The sequence below is a fragment of the Cricetulus griseus genome, assembly GCF_003668045.3.
Source record: "Cricetulus griseus strain 17A/GY chromosome 1 unlocalized genomic scaffold, alternate assembly CriGri-PICRH-1.0 chr1_0, whole genome shotgun sequence".
Lineage (NCBI taxonomy): Eukaryota > Metazoa > Chordata > Mammalia > Rodentia > Cricetidae > Cricetulus > Cricetulus griseus.
The window spans coordinates 104,839,082-104,857,490 of record NW_023276806.1 but is presented as its reverse complement, the minus strand read 5'-3'; the positions used below and the strand labels follow the sequence as shown (position 1 = coordinate 104,857,490).

The 18,409-nt window shown below is 35.9% G+C and overlaps 1 non-coding gene and 1 pseudogene across 1 annotated transcript; both read left to right on the top strand.

Moving 5' to 3' along the window:
- Positions 1-6,215, top strand: part of LOC100757938 — a 92,242-nt pseudogene extending 86,027 nt beyond the window's left edge.
- Positions 6,216-17,196: 10,981 nt separating this feature from the next.
- On the top strand, positions 17,197-17,359 carry LOC113833022. The gene has a single exon (XR_003480569.1). It is a non-coding gene; the product is annotated as a U1 spliceosomal RNA (small nuclear RNA).
- The last annotated feature ends 1,050 nt before the right edge of the window (positions 17,360-18,409 follow it).

Sequence of the window (18,409 nt, the reverse complement as noted above, 5' to 3'; positions counted from 1 at the left end):
CTAGCAGGTTATAAAGTGGAGGCTATAAAGAAAGGACAACAGTCACAGGGACAGATGTGGTAAGAAAGCTACTTTCAGAGATAACACGGTGATTTTGAAGACGTGAAAATTGAACTGCTCCTAAATAGATAAAGTCAGTTGCTCCTCAAATGATAAACAAAAAGAAATTTCCCACAGTGTTGGGGAATGGGAAGCATTTTGGTGTATGACAGAATATGCTCTACAAAGGACAGGTTACAGATGTTAGGGTGCCGGACCTGATCATCAGAATCTCAAAAGACAGGATCAAGCATCTTGTTTTCTGTGTCAGATTTACCTTGAATTAGAGTCAATTGTGAAGATTCCTCTTCTACTGGTAAGACTCAATACCATCCTATAATATTTTATTCTATAAATAAAGATACATACTTCTGCACATAAGCACCTACTACCCACATTTTCAAGGAAATGTTTTCCCCAGCCTCTAGTGTGGAACTCACAACAGTCAGATGCTGTTATATCAACTGCTTCTTGTTAGAGTATGATTGAAATGCCTGACTGAGGAGTGTATCATTTTTTTCTATGTTCTCATACAATTTTTCATATCATACTAAACCGAGTTCTAATTAACCCATACGTTGCCATGTAAAATGAGATTTATTTCTTAAATGAAAATGGGGCAAAGTCATGTTATCTCTTCTTAGCATATACTGCTATACTGTTGCACATTATATATGAAAAAAGCAAAGAAAGCTAATATCACAAACTATTAAAATGAGGAAAAACATTACCAGAGTTTTATTTTAAATAGATTATTTTATTACAATTCAGTTTTCTTGTGCATCTATTACTAGTCACTAGATATTAGTACCAAGTAAAATTTCCAATGTAGTAACTTAAGTATGAAAATATATATTTTTCTTATTTTTCTCTATCTAAAATTAGTAGTAATAAACATAGTCCAGGAGTAGAATAAAGCTGCCTATAGAGTTTTGATTATTACAACAAAATAAAACTATAGCTGACCACAAACAACATTTTCAGCAAGTAAATGCTCTTTCATAAGACTGGCTTGTTTGAGTGTGATAAGACATCAATTCCTCATGCTGTTGCAGCACACACTCTTATATAGTGTGACTTACCTTCCACCCAGTATATGTCCAGAAAAAACACATTCTTGCAGTAATTGTAATTGCTCATGTCCATGTCAGAGGAGCAGCAACTGGAAATTGAAGTTCAAGGTGTCAGCCCACCAGGAGGAGACTCTCATAGATCAATCTTGATTAGGCAAGACACCGAGATCACAGACCCTGGAATGTCTTTTGCTTCTGCTGTGCCTTTATATATTTGCTGCTGCTATCTTTCTCTGATATCTGGCATGGTATGAATTGGTACCTGTAATGAAGTGTGTTCATCTCATGGACACATCCCACTCTACTAGGCATTTTTATGTGTGGTTGTCATGAAGATGATTTCTCCATAAGCTGTTCTGTCCACCTGGTAATAATAATGTTAGCTTATATAGTGGTTAATGAATAAAAATTAAAAACAAGGAAATGCAACACAGACAGGGCCTGTGAGTTTCACCTAAGGAACTACAATGTTTCTAGCTCAAGTTAATGATTAAGAAACAATTACCAATATTGAAATTGATGATTACCTTATATGCAATCCCAGAACCTTCATCCAGTAGCTGATGGAAGCAGAAGCAGACACCTCCAGCTAAAAACCTGGTTGAAATCCTGGAATCCAGTTGCAGAAAGGGAGGAATGATGAGCAAAGCAGTCAAGACCAGGATGGAAAAAACCACAGAAACAGCTGAAATGAACAAGGGGGAGTTCATGGAACCAAGACAGATAGCTGGGAAACAAGCATAGGACTGTTCCAGACTCTGTGAACATGGATGTTAGTTTGCAGGTCTGGTTAATTTTTGGGGCCTCTGATAGTAGATCAATATTTATCCCCAGTACAGGAATGGACTTTGGAAGCCCACTGTAAATAGAAGGATACTCTCTTAGCCTAGACACATGGGAGAGCGTCTAGACCCTGCTCCAAATGATATGACAGATTTTGAAGATCCCACATGGAAGATCTCACCCTCCCTGGGGAGCAGAAAGAGGATGGTTTAGGGGGCCAGTGGGGGGCATGAGAGGAGTGGAGGGAGAGGGAGAGGGAACTGGGATTGACATGTAAAACAAGCTTGTTTTTAATTTTTAAAAAAAGGAATAATGTTTATGCAAAAAAGGAAGCAAAAGAAAAAAGTAAAACAATGGAATCCCAGGAACCAGACTGGCTCCAATTCCTTTAATCTTAACAATGAAAGACACTCACAGGTTTCAGTTTGCATCACTAGATGAAACAAAGCTTTAAAATAACTTTAGGTTAGATCAGATATTTGGATAATAGCTTTGGGATGAAAAACTCAAGAAGACAATTTAAAGTTCACAGGAGACATAGCTGAGTTATAGATTCAAAAGGTTAGGCTTAAAATTACAAAGCAGCCCAATTATTACTAGGTGATGTAATTTCCTTGCTAAGATTGGTTGATGACCAAAAATGATGATTAATTCCTTATACCCATTTCTAATTTCAATCTTCTAATATAAAAAAATGTTGATGAAATGGGTAGGCACCCTAATGTTTAAAGTAGCTCTGACTGATTCTTTTTCAAATTTAAAAGTTTAGTTTTGTGATTCCTTTACAATTTCTTATAAAATTATCTTTTAAGACAATTAGATAAGCAATAAAGTAATTGACACTTTCTTTGTAACTGCAAAATATAGGCTGCCAGTGAAAGACCTGACTGATATAAATATTTTGCTTGCTTACATTGTTAATATATAACAAGTTGCTTGGGTGTGAATGTATGTGGGTTCTTGGTTTAATTTGTTTTTGACATGTAGTATGTAAAGGATTTAATCATGTAAGGGATAGAGAAACTATTCTGTTTTTTACTGTTTGTTGTATATTCATTCACTTTTAAAACACGCTGTAACCACATTGTAATTCCTACATTGCCTGAAAAACTTTGTTGGGGTATATAAACTGTAGAAAAAAAATGTATACAGTAGAAAGAACACAAAATATGTGAAGAATAGAGAATAAAGAAGAAAGATAACATCAAGGGAGAGTGTGTCTTTTCCCTAACACCCTCAGATAGAAAAAAATCTAACATGTGCCAAGGCCATGGTTTCCTTTCCAGTCCTGTGCTATCTGGAGGCTGGCCCCCAGGCAGCAATATGCAATGATACAATCTGAAGTCACTTTGGTATTGAGGTGAAAACTGGAGTAGAACCAATGAAGACAAAAGAAATATCAAAAGCCTAAGGTTTTACCCTCTAGACACAAAATTATATGTGAAGTAAAATATTCTGTAATTACCTTTGAAAAGTTTACAGCTGTCAAAAGTTCAACATAAAACATGCTGAAATACATCACTGCTCTATCCTGAAATTATATAAAGATGTTTTATTTATTTATTTTTCTCTCATATAATGCATCCTGACTGCAGTTTCTTCCTAGTTTCCTCCACAACCACACACCAACCCAGCATCCATTCCTTCTTTTCCCTACAGAAAAGGGCAAGTATTCCAGGGATATAAACTGAACACCGTGTAACAATTTAAGACTGGTCACAAACAAAACAGGATGAGGCAACTTAATAGGAGGATCCAAAATTAAAACAACACTGTAAAAGGACAAAAGTACATTCCAGAGAATCAGAAAAGATCTTCACCAACCCCACATCTGACAGAGGGCTGACTTCCAAAGTATATGAAGAGCACAAGAACCTACATATCAACAAACCAAATAAACCAGTTAAAATGTGGACTATAGATTTACATAGAATTCTTAATAGAGGAATGTTAAATGGCTGAGAAACACTTAAATGTTCAACCTCCCCTGTCTTCAGGGAAATGCAAATCAAAACTACTTTTGGATTCTACCTTAAACCTGGTAGAATGGCTAAGATCAAAAATGCAAGTGACAACTCATGATGGTGAGGACTTGGAACAAGATGATCACTTCTCCATAGATGGTGGAGGTGTAAACTTTTAGAACCACTATGGAAGTCAATATGGTGCTTTCCCAGAAAATTGGGAATTGATCTACATCAAGCTACAGCTGTACCACTGTTTCTCATATACCAAAAGGATGCTTTAGCCTACTGCAAAAATATATTTATTACTGAGATATTTCTATAAAATTTTCTGTAAATAGCATTCAATACTCTATAGAAAATCTATGTCTTTATCCCAACTAGTGTACAAAGTCTTTGTGAAACACTGTATATTCTGTAAAGCATGCTATGAAAAGAAAAGTAACCTGAGACAGCACTGTGGAAGTGCCTTACTCTGGTCTTGTCATTAGAAGATTCCTTTCTCTTTGAATGTCTTATGCATTATATAACAATGCTACTACAGTGAGAAATGATTTACTTTTCAATCAATTGTTTAAAGGAAGAAAAATATGACAAAGTTTCTCAGTAGAGATATCATACTACAGTTTGAAAGGTCTATTAGTCATGTTAAATGTACTAAAAACCTAGCTTCAAATGGCACCAAGTCACTGTAACCTGCTGAGGCAGGGGCATACATTTTCAGAGCTGTAGTGTTCAAAAGACCCCAAATGACAGGAATGAAAGTGGTGCAGAAATCTCAAGCAAAATAACACACTTTTTTTTCTGCCTTTAAGAACATAAAACACTTTGCCTAGTATGTTTAACTTTTCAGTCTTTGACTTGATACTAACATCCCGATATTTCATTCCTTAATCTTTCTTCCCTTCTGTCAAATCCGCTTTAAGTGCACACTGAACTCCTGCTATTCTTATTTTAATAATAGTATAGCAGCACCTATTTTGCTCTTTGCTGACATGTCTCCAAGAGAACAGTAAATCAAGTCTGGGAGGATGTTCCAGTGTCTCCTAGAGAGTTGAGATCAGAACTTTCATGCCTCAAGGACTTCATACACTGAGAAAAGGACTAAAAAGACTCCACTCCCACTTTAAATCCAGAACCATGCCCACTTTTCAGGAATTCCTGCCTTCCCTATTCAAGTTTCCTTTGGCACAGCCAGGACAAGTTTCTTTCTTCTTTTTTGAGCTTCCTCTCTGAAGGCTGTGATGATTGAACATTTGTGTATTCTGTCTCAGAGACTTTCATAAGTGATGATAAAAGCTGGCCTTTTTTCTTTTGCTGAAGATATTGATTGCCTATGCCATATGTAAATGAGCAAAAATGGATTAATCTTGTTTAAGAGCATTAACACATAAAATTTTGGTTAAGTTTAATAATTTTCACATTCTTTATTTCTGTAGGTGAAATATTTACTATTCCATATCTTCTTTTAAATTATTTTAAAATTTTAGTGTTTTCCACTTCTGTATTTTAAGTTTGAGGGCACAAACATAATACCTTTGAGACAGGGTCACATGCAGCTCAGGCTTAATATATAGTTGAGACAGGCCTTGAACTCCTGGATCCCCTCCTTTCACCCTCAATGGACTGAGATTACTGGTACGGACCACCAAACTTAGAATTACAAACATTATTAAGTCCAATAGGTACACAAAATATTGAGAAACACACTATGAATTAAAAGTAGATACAGATACAAGTAAGTCAAAATTATGTACATGCCGGATCTAGCGTAGCCATAAGCAGTAAAAGTTGCTTCAAGTGTGGACGCCCTGACCACTGGGCCCGGGAGTGTCCTAAAGGAGGAACTCGCAGGCGAACACCAAGAAGTCGTGGCCAAGGTCCTCAATGCAGCTCTGCCAGCTAATCCGACATCTGTTTTTGCTGTCGTGAAACTGGTCATTATGCCAAGGACCGTGATCTTCTCCAGGATACCTGCTACCACTGCGGGAAAAGAGGCCGCATTGCTAAAGACTGTACCCAGACTAAACAAGAGAGCGAGCAGTGCTGTTACATCTGGATGAGACCTGGTCATCTGGCTCATGATTGCTACCAGCAGGAAGAGCAGAAGAAATGCTACATCTGCTGCGAATTCAGGCACATCCAGAAAGACTGCACCCAAATCAACTGCTACAGATGTGGTGGGAATGACCACACTGCAGTGAACTGCAGCAAGGCGAGCAAAGTCAGCTACTACCGCTTTGGCGAGCCCAGACTTCTAGCATGTGAATGCCCATTGAGGCTACTGTTTAGAACTCTCTCCCCTAGGCCTCTCTTGTTTGCTACTGTTATGCCTTTTCTAAAATGTCCTTACTAACAAAAAGGTGATAGACGCTACTCCTAACCCACCATAATTACCATCTTAACAGAGGAAAAGACTTGGGGGGAAACCCCTTCAAAAATGTTATCAATGTGCTGTTCGGTTGTCGAGAGGAGATTCAGATAGGGCACAGCCATTTTGAGTGAGAGAGAACTGGTGGGCACTTTTAGTATGTTTAGTTTGACACATTTAATTAGGAATTGATAGTGAAAAAAATCAGAACAACTTTGGAACATCGCCCTTGAATTTACTAACAAATAATATGTATGTGTGTCAGACGAAGGTTAAGTGCCATGAATCGAAAGAAAAAAAACTAAAAGGATAAGAAGAGAAACTATTTACTTGAAGTTGTGGGGGGCAAGAACATCTTGAGGAAGTAGTATTTCCTTAGAAACCTTTGGAGCAAATAAAACTGTTTCTGAAAAAAATTATGTACACACCTATTTTAATGACTCCAAAAGATTTATACTGTATTTTAAACACTAAAGCTAGGAAGGTATTTCAAACCGTTCATCTAGGTACCATCACAGATAATTACCGCAAGATGCCATGTACATAGCTGTTTTCTGATCAGAGGGCTGGAAGAGTGTTATAATTACCCTCACTACCTAGTATGGTGAAGTAGTATCGAAGCAATTATTACCACATTGGGAAATATGAAAATTCAAGTTGCAGACACAATTTCTGACAAATGAACATAATTTCATATTATAGAATCAAATAAAGATGTCAGGTAGTCACCTTAAGTATTGCAGACATGCAAACTAAACAATTTAGATAATATTGTGGACTGAATCTACTTTAGATTCTTGGGAATAGAAGTATGGAGTAATAAATCATAGTTCATTGAAATCTAGATTAACTAAGTTAGCAGTTGAGGAGGAGTTTCAAAAATGATAATCATGGCAAATTAGTGTTACATATGTCAGACTCAAGACTTCCAATTTAGGAAATTATCTAAAACAAGGACAGGAATACCTGAGAGAGTATACAATTGGTTAAATCAGGTTTCCTAACAATCACTACTAAAAGTAGCAATAATTATTTAGCAACTCTCCTGCTTGGATCTTCCCATCCATGAACGCAGAGTTAATTTCAGAAGGAAGTATGCACCAGAAGAATGGGTCTCTGGTACATGGAAGAGAGGACAACATGATCACTAAGAATGAATAAGTGATAAGAATGTGGGTTCAGATGAGATCTAGACTAACCTACATTTATTAAATCCAGGGGAATACATTTATTTATTTATTTATTATCTATTTATTATTTATTTTTGCCAAGAAAGTCAAGATTTGCCATCTCTCATGGAGAAAGAAGAGTCAGCAAAAGACAGGAGCTGTTTGCAGCTAATTGCTATCATGCTACACACTTCAGGGAGATCCCTTTCATGCATATTTTAGTGGCAAGAGGCAATCTGAGGTTGATCACACCCAACTGGCAAATGGACCCCAGAGAAGACAGGTTAAGCACCAACTATCAGGAGAGAGACATGGGATTCTCCTTCCAAGAAGCCTCTGATCCATCTATCTTTATCTTTTCATTACATTTATTGTTGTGCCATTCATTAATAGTATGGATTGTACTGCACTTTCTTAGCATGTTAGGAGAAAAAGAGTAAGATACACACACATCTTACTATTTTATATACACAGTTATATAATAGTAAGTGAATGAAGTTTTGTTTGCGCTTGATATAGTAGAACATGGAAGATATTTAGATGACATTTTAGTGTATTAAATACTTTATTCCATTTGGTTTTGTGTGATAATACTTCTGTATAAATAGAATTTCAGTCTAAATTGTTTTTACAGCATATGAATATGATAAGGTATCCTGGAGGCAGTATCTGAAAATAGTTATGGATTACATTGACAAATATCTTTGAAGTTCGGATCCATTATTTTGCCCTATATCATGACTGATATTTATTTGTAAAATGCCAGGCATATCACTTAGTAAGATGCAAAACAACTTAATTAGAAAACTTTAGTACTTTATTATAACATGTGCCCTTGTGAAATTACAGACCAATACTTTCGAGTTTGAGAATTGAAATATGCCTTATTTGTGCATTCATGTAATCTTTTCAGCATTTTGTGTGCTACAGTCAAATCTTGTGATCATCCCAGTAACAGTATGTTCTCTATGTAGTGGTATAATAGAAGGACTAGGCTGCTTACTTTCAGAGATGGGAACTACCACTCTTTAAATTGTTCTTCAATTATGACAAATCACCAGATATTCAAAATTGAACAGAAATTATTTATAATTTTGAAGGCATTTTTTTCACTTTAAGAGTTAAGAAAGTTGGTGAATATCTTTTCCCAGTCTGTGGGCTATGGTTTTTGTTTTACTGACTGTATCCTTAGCATTCCACAAGCTTCTCAGTTTCAGGAGGTCCCATTTATCAATTGTTGATCTCAGTGTCTGTGCTTCTTGAGTAATGTTCAGGAAGCAGTCTCCTGTACCAATTAATTCGAGGATATTTCCCAATTTGTCTTCTAATAGATTCAGTGTGGCTTGATTTATGTTGAGATTTTTGATCCATTTGGACTTAAGTTTTGTGCATAGACATGGATCTATCTGCAGTCCTCTACATCCAGCATCCAGTTATGCCAGCACCATTTGATGAACATGATTTCTTTATTCCATCATATAAATTTAGCTTCTGTCTCAAAAATCAAGTGTTCATAGGTGTGTGGGTTAATATCAGAGTTCTCAACTCTATTCCATTGGTCTATCTGTCTATTTTTGTGCCAATACCAAGCTATTTTCAAGAGTATAGCTCTGTAATAGAGCATGAAGTCAGGGATGGTGATGCCTCCAGAAGTTCCTTTATTGTACTGGTTGTTTTGTCTATCCTGGGTCTTTTGTTTTTCCGTATAAAGTTGAGAATTGTTCTTCCAAGGTCTGTGAAGTATTGTGTTGGGATTTTGATGGGGATTGCATTGAATCTGTAGATTGCTTTTGGCAAGATTGCCATTTTTACTATGTTGATACTACCTATCCAAGAACATGGGAGATCCTTCAATTTTCTACAAGGAACTCAAGAAGGGAGTCTCCAAAACAACAAACAATTTGATGAAAAAGTGGGGTACAGAACTAAATAGCCAATTCTCAATAGACAAATCTAAAATGGCTGAAAGGCAAATAAGTGTTCAACATCTTTAGCCATCAGGGAAATGCAAATTAAAACTCTGAGGTACCATCTCACTCTTGTTAGAATGGCTAAAATCAAAAACACCAATGATAGTTTATGCTGGAGAGGATGTGAAGAAAGGGGAATACTCCTCCACTTCGTGTGGGAGTGCCAACTTGTACAGCCACTTTGGAAATCAGTATGGTGACTCCTCAGGAAAATGGGAATCAATTTACTATAAGATCCAGCAATTCCACTCTTAGGCATATACCCAAAAGATGCGCATTCATACAACAAGGACATATGTTCAACGATGTTCATAGAAGGACTATTTATAATAGCCAGAACCTGGAAGCAACCAAGATGCTCCTCAACTGAAGAATGGAGTGAGAAAATGTGGTACAGTTACACAATGGAGTACTACTCAGAAGACAAAACAATGGAATCTTGAAATTGGCAAGAAAATGGATAGAACTAGAATAAACCATTCTGAGCGAAGTAACCCAATCACAAAAATACAAACGTGTTATGTACTCACTCATATGTGAATTTTAGAGATAGAGTAAAGGATTACCAGCCTACAGCCAACACTGCCAGAGAGGCTAGTAAACAAGGAGAAGACTAAGAGAGACATACATGGTCCCCTGGAAAAGGGGAAAGGGACAAGATATTCTGAGAAAATTGGGAGCAAGGGAGAAGGGGACAGGGAGCTAGCAGAATGAGAAGGGGAGAAGAGGAGGTGTCAGGAGGACATGAGGATCAGAAAGGTTGAATTGGGGGAAGAATAGAAGAAAACAAGAAAGGAGATACCATAATAGATGGAGACATTTCAAGTTTACAGTGAAATCAGGCAGTAGAGAAAGGTCTGGAGATATACAAAGATGACACCAACTAAGAATCTAAGCAACAGAGGAGAGGCTACCTTAAATGCCCTCTCTTGATAATGAAATTGATGACTAACGTATATGCCATCCTAGAGCCTTCATCCAGGAACTGATGGAAGTAGAAGCAGACATCCACAGCTAAAAACTTAACTGAAATGGAATCCAGTTGCAGAGAAGGAGGACTGATGAGCACAATGGTCCAGACCAGGCTGGTGTAACCGAAGAAACAGCTGACTAGAAAAACGGGGAGCTCTTGGTCCCCAGACTGATAGCTGGTACACCACATGGGAGTGATCCAGATACCAGGAATTTGGGTTTCAGTGAGGAGACATTGGAAATCTACAGGACCTCCATAGTAGTTCAGTATTTATCCCGAGCATAGGTGTGGACTTTGGGAGCCCAATCCACATACAGGGATACTCCCTCAGCCAAGACACATGAGGGTGGGCCTAGGCCCTATCCCAAAGGATACCATAGATTCTTCTGACACCCTATGGAAGGCCTCATCCTCCCTGGGGAGCAGAAATGACATGTGATAGGTAGGGTTATTCCTTGGGGAAGGTGGTAGGGGAGGAGGGAAGGGGAAGTGGGAATTGGGAGTTACATGTAAAACAATCTTGTTTCTAATTCAAATAAAAAACTCCAAAAAAAGAGAAGAAATAAATCTCTCTAAGAGTATTCCTTTCCATATTTTGATACATCCATTGGATTTTTGTTTGTCAGTTAGATTTATGCAACAGTGTCTGTCCTAAGCCCCATCCCTAACAAATAGTGTAAAAAAAAATCAATAAACAGTCATGCAAAATAGAAAAGTTTTCTGAGAAACATAATCACACCTGCACATTGAAGACATTAATAACTATACATTTTATATCTGGGCCAAAGGACAGCTAATAATTTTATATATACATATACACATGTAATTTGTTTTTCGTCTAGAGATAAAATCTAGAAGCATATGTGTGTGTGTGTGTGTGTGTGTGTGTGTGTGTGTGTGTGTGTACACATGTGTGCACTTATGATTGTTCTACAAGTTGGGAAACTTAATATTTGACCAAGGTTACATGTGTTACAATATCATTGATTTGGAAATGTGTCTTATTTTTAGCCCATCATTGGAAAACATTTAAATTCTTGTCTTTCTTCAATAACTTTCCTTCCATTAAGAATGGGTTTTGAAGTTCTGTAGCTTTCTCTAAAGGGTTGTTTAACTGAATTTATTATAATTTTTATATATTTTTTAGTTTCCCATAAGGAATCATTTGGGAAATACATTGTCCTACACATATATAAAAGAACATTTTTAAATTTCAAATTTTTTATCTATACATTAAAAGATAATAATTATAAAACAATGTTAAAACTGCCCTACACAATTTTAGGACAAATGCACACTATATAAAATATTGAATATGACAAGACCAATAAACATGGTTTGGAAAATAATAGAACAAGAGTATTTCTTTGTAATTTAGTATTTTAATATATATTTTTCAATTTTTTATTTAAATTAGAAACAAGCTTCTTTTACATCCCAGTTCCCTCTCTCTCTTCTCCTCCCCTGCCACCCAATAACACCCTAACTATCCAATACCATTTCTGCTCCTCAGGGAGGATGAGGTCTTCCATGGGGTTTGGTATTCAGAGTCTGTTATATCCTTTGGGATAGGGCCAAGGCCTTCCTCCGTGTGTTTATGCTCAGGGAGTATCCCTCTATATGGAATGGGCTCCCAAAGTCCGTTCTAATGCTAGGGATAACTACTGATCTACTAGAAGAAGCCCCATAGATTTCTGAGGTCTCCTCACTGACATCCACATTCATGGGGTCTGGATCAGTTCCATGCTGGTTTCCCAGCTATCAGTCTAGGGACCAGGAGCTCCGCCTTGTTAAGGTCAGCTGTTTCTGTGGGTTACACCAGCCTTGTCTTGACCCTTTTGCTCAGCACCCCTCCTTCTCTGCAACTGGATTCCAGTTCAGTTCAGTGTTTAGCTGTGAGTGTATACTTCTACTTCCATCAGCTGCTGGATGAAAGCTCTTGGATGGCATATAAGTTAGTCATCAATCTCATTGTTAGGGAGGGTATTTAAAGTAGCCTCTTCTCTGTTGCTTAGATTGTTAGTTGGGTGTCAACCTTGTATATCACTTATTTAAGAATAATTTAAGAATAATTTGACATGTCTCATGTCAAAAATTTAGCTCAAACACATGGAAGTCAGGGATATGGATCATGAGTTCCAAGTCACCATGGTGTGCAGAATAATACCTGTTCTCAATTATTACTAACAAGTTTTAATAAACCCTGTAAATAAATACACCACACATAAAAGCCTGATTTTAACAAAATCTTTTTTTCACAATACTGATATTTAATAGCATTATATCTGGCTAATGCGAACCTGCACAAAGCAGCCTTCATGGTCATGTTCACTAATTTAGCTGTCCTAGGTCCTGCAGCATGTAGTGACCGTGATTGAGTTTGCTCCTCATGAAGCCAGATCTATGCACATGATCACAGGTTTCATAAAATACACATATGAACCAAGGAATCACCTGATACTGCCTTATGTGCAAAATAGGTGTTCTGGAAAGCCTTTTAGAGAGTCAACCTATGGGATGCTTTCCATAGCAGCAAATTTGTTCCCTGAGCAGGTGACAGATTACCTATGCAGAAAATTAATTTCTGCCAATTTTAATGATGATAATGCTTTCTTCATAGCCTCTATGGCATGTCAATGGGGTCATTTCAAATATTCATTATACCAATATGCAACCCTAGAATTTCCTATGATACTCTATCTGATACTCTTCATGGAATGAAAGTAGCTACCAAAGTGTTTCCTGTGTGCTTTTCAAAGTCAGTTTCTTTATCTTCCTTGGGAATATAAGACATAAACAAGGAATGTATCTCATTGTGGGAACAGATGCTCACATTCATAATCCAGAGACTGTGCTGATTCTCTGTTGTTTTCAGTGGGGACTTGTGAGCCTCTCGTATGTCCACAACCCATGACAGATAGTTAATGGCTCAATGTTGTTCAGATACTTGTGGATGATTACAACTTCTGACATTTCCAGAAGGGAAGAGTAATTTTATGTATGAGAGACTGAATTTTCTACTAATCATAGTAACCTCTACCATTCTTCAAATAGAGTCAAATGTCAATGAATAATAGTTTACTATCAATATCACTTGAACTCTTAGTTAATGGTTTTCAATGAATTCTACTAGAATGATCCTATTTTAAAATATTATAGTGAATATACAGTGAACTGAATATGCAAACACCTGAAAATGGGTACTAACAATTTTATTTTTTTATGAAATTCCCAGAAAAGCAGAAGGGGTCTCACTGGGGAACTTTGCATTCATCAATGCAGAGGGAAGTATGGTTTCCTAAATGATGTTAATTACTCTCACCATCCCTATTTTATTATTAGCAAACAGAATTAATTATTGAACCATCAAAATTCATTGTAAAGAGTGACCTCAGACTTGGAAACTAATTATTACAACGGTCTCTGGACAATTTTTAGCAACTGATGTTAAAATTTCTGAAAATTAAAGAATCATATTCTTCAAATGATGTTTTAACCATTTAAATTTGTATTGTATTTACAACTCATAAAAAACCATTAAGTGCTTTCTTGGTTCAATTTAAAATATGCCTGGGTTCACTTAGAATATTTAGAACAATGAAAGCCAAAATATAAACCAAAAAGAAGGAAAACATAAAAAATAGTAATAGACTCAATACCAATAATTAAACATGATTCTTTAGGACTAATTAGAATATAAAATAAAACAATAAAAAGATTGAGAGTTTCTATAAGGATATAGACTTTCAGTTGAAACTTCAGTTGCTTTGTGGAAGACTGTTGGTAACACAAAGGGCAAACTACTTGTTTCCAATTACATTAAGATAGATAAGTAAACAAATGATGCCAGTATTTTATGAACTTTAGAATAAAATCAATTATTGAGATTATTCGGTGCCTTTGCAGTAAAATTATTCCATTTTATAAAATGATAAATATATATCAACTGAAGATGTAAAATACTTTTAAGAAAATGTTTTTTAAAGCCCCAAGGCCTCAACCTTGCACAAAGAGATGCAGTCACCTGACGAAAGGTGGGAATGGGAAAAGTGGTCCTCAAGGAAGAGCTTACCATCTAGTTGTTCAGTGTTAAAGGGTCCATTCTGAAAACACACAAACAAGTAACATCAGATGGACAAAAAAGCTGTATTAGGATATATATATATATATATATTATATATATATATATATATATGTGTGTGTGTGTGTGTGTGTGTGTGTGTGTGTGTGTGTGTGTGTGTCTAAAATATGTATATGCATGCAAATATAATTGATGATAAAAGAGAGTATGCATTCAAAGGCGAGTGGGAAGAGATATATATAGGAAGGTCTTAAGGGAGGGATGGAAAAGAATAAATGTTATAATTAAATTATAATCTCAAAACAATAACAAAAATGATTAAAGTGGAACATTTTATGGTACATGTGATTTGTAACACTAAAAGCAAGAAATGATACATAAAATTTCAATAAAATGTTTTTTATTTTATCATATCGGGAAACGATACTGGTGTAATTGATTTCATTAGCTCTTGATCTTTATATCTCTGCAGATAAACTCCTAAATGCTTTCTTTCCCAGTTAAGAAGAAGTTTTCTACATAGCATTCTTAATCCTCTGTTCATAAAGTTTGTCCTAAATAACTGTTGTCTTTCTGATCTGACCTCCAGCCCTATTAGTGACTCCTTAGTTCATCAAGGAGAATATATAAATGAAAGAGTTTTCCGGAAAGCAACTTTTTTCTTGCCTTGCTGGCAAGTCAAGACAACTTTTCCTGGATGCATTCTTCCAGGTCTGGAGAGATCCAGAACCTCATTAGATACTACTCACTTTCTGGTATAGAAATTTACTCTAGGGAAGCACTCATGTGGATAAGCTTTTAAAGCAATGCTAACAGACATTGTGTAAGAGTTATAATTTATCTATTCTTTTTATTCTTCTCATAATTCTTAAAAATCAAATTCGATTAGAATTATAATATGAATTTCTAATTATCACATTTAAAGATAGAGAAACATACACAACATAATTATGCTTATCATCCAAAATTAGATAGCACCTATGAACTCCTTTTACAATCTTTAAAATTTTATCAGTTCTTTGAGAATTTAGTGGGTTTTGATTATAGAAACAGCTCAACACTTCTCACATCCACTTTCTTTGTCTAATCATTCAAATTGATATCCCTTTTGTTATTTGTTTGTTTGTTTAATATTTTTACCATCAAAACCAATTTTTGTAGCCCAAATAGTTTTGGAGGTGTGGTCTTCCACTAGAACATGTGCAATTTACCACGTGCTACACTCTTAGAGAAAACATACTCAACTTCTTCCAGAAGTTAACATTTGCCAGTAACTCCATGTTAGTAGTAGGATTTTGAAAGTAGTGTTATTACACACACACACACACACACACACACACACACAATATTGGTATATTGGTAAAATTTTTACTTTATTAAACATTAAATAAAATCATGTCATTTATTTCAGCCTCCAGTTTTTTATTTATACAATATATCTTGATGATCTTTAATCCCTTGTTTTCTATAATAAAATCTTTTTTTATTCTTTTCATTGTTCCCTTCGTCTTACCTTCAAGCTTGCCTGTTTATATGCAATCTCAAAAATATAACTGACATGGCCTGACCTATTACAACAACTGTTGGTATGCCAACACTAATGGGGAATTCTCATGGGCTCACAGCCCTAGATGAATAGCAACAGGCAATTAATGAATATGGAGAATGAGAACCAGTCTCCTCTAGGGATGAGCTACCTAATTGGTTATCCAATAATGAAATGGTCACCACTAAACAAGCATACATGAGCAATACTAAATGGACTCAGAATGTTGTATTTACACACACACACACACACACACACACACACACACACACACACACACCAATATTTAATAAACAAGACAATACAGCAATCTTAAGATAGTCTAAAGTAAAAATATATTTCCCTTATTATCGTTAATCTATCAATTATACTCTAGTTCAATCTTATGTCATAAGACACTACAATCAATATTAGTATCATTCTGAGCAATTTTAACCATATAAATGTGTACATACAGATATATAGATTCATACATACATACATGTGGCAAAAGTGTTCATATACATATTTTCAGTTTTTTAAATACCAGTCCTTCCATCTAATCATCTGTGGGAGATCTTTGCAAACACCAGGGCTGACAGAATAACAATCAGTGGAACACAAGAAATAAATAAATCTATTTAACAAGAATCAGTAGCTGGTTTTGGTTTAAACTTTCAGAGTCTAATACCAGGCAGTTTATTTTAGCCATATTTAAGTGCAGCTCTATTTGGGGGAAAAGATTTCCTAGTAACAATTAACTTAATCCCTTGTGCACAATAAGGCTTCAGGCATGTCTACATTGAAATTATTTGTGAAGTACAAGTGGCCTCTTTCCAAAAGATGTGTTCTATAGATTGCCTGAGAAAGAGTGTACAAGATAACGTTCTACGGATAATGACTGAGAAAAGCACTAGTCTGCGCAAGTTAGGTGTGAACTGGGTCTACAGATAGAGTGAAGGTCACTTACATTATTAGATTATTAGCCCTGCATGTGGGATTCTAGGGGAGCGAGGTAATGACTGACTCTACAGATAGCACAGGGGCCACCAACATTATTAGCCACTTCTATTCCCAGGCTTCAGATTAGAAAATGGATTTTACATCTCCCGTTAAAGTGACAACACTGTATGTTTAACATTCATGGTTTCCCTTGTGCTATCTATGAGTGCAAAGACGTTTGTGCTCCCAGCAAACTTCAGGGTTTATGTTATAAGACTAACAATGGTTCTCTGAAACTATGGCCATATATATACCTGACCAGGGAGATCCATGATCACAATCGTGGTTTTCCCTGAGCAAGGATTATCCACTTCACTCCAGATGTGCAGACCTCTGTAATTTTTACAAGTTCAGGAAACCCAGCTGCCTAATTTGTGGTGGTGAGGGACAGCGTTTGCACTCTCCTCTGAAAAGAAAAAAATGAAACTACATACATACATGTACATTTGATGCTTTTCCATAATTTGTTCATGTGAACACAAATTTAATGTTTTCTACATGTGAACTAACCATTATCATTCACTGTGGCCGTAATATTCACAACTTTATGAAGCATATCAGCAAAATGTGTACAAGTGTCTTTTAATTTCCTCACCATTTCAGATAGTTAAGACTAATTTTTAGCACAGATTTTAGTGACCTGAGTATGTTAGATTGTTTTTCTTAACTGTGTTTATGGAATGGAAAACTTCCACTTTTTCACTTGTAGGAGTCGCTTAATAGCTTGACTCTGTCACTCCCAAATTCCCCCAAGTTATCACTTTCACCCTTTATGAATACTACACAGCAGGAGAGCTACTCAACCACGGTCAGTCACAGTGAGATTGTCCATCTGGTGACAGAGGCAGCTGCTGAGAGAGCAATGGGACAGCTTATGCAATGTGGACATCATGAATAAAGGGGTGATTCGTATTGTAGACCAGCCAGAGCAGGATGTTGTGACACTTCAACACCATTCTCAAAATGTCAGGAAATATTAAAATTTGGATTTTTTTGGTTGCAGAATTTTTATATTTAATACTTTAGACTATATTTGGCCTCTGAAAAATAAAACCACTGGAATCAAAACCAAAATAACAGAAAGGTTTTGTTCCAAAAAGACTTTGTGGAGCACAGGGCATTCTTTTGCCACCATGTACATAGGTTCTAATTTACAAAACACATAGTTCATAGCAAATGCAGGCACACTTAATATTCAGGTGTGTTGTAACAAATATAAAATACCAGGGACTGTTCTTATTAATTAAATAAAAATTAATATGATTTTTATTTCCATGACTAGTGCACCTTTATAAGGAGAGGCAGTAGTTTAAAAATGTAACTATAGAATATATAAAACTTTCCCATAAGTTTTATTTTATAAAAAGAATGTAAATAAGGAGGAACTAATAGTTTTAACAAATGAGTGTACCTAAACTTAGAAGATAGGACATGATGAGGACAAAATGCATTTCTTTAG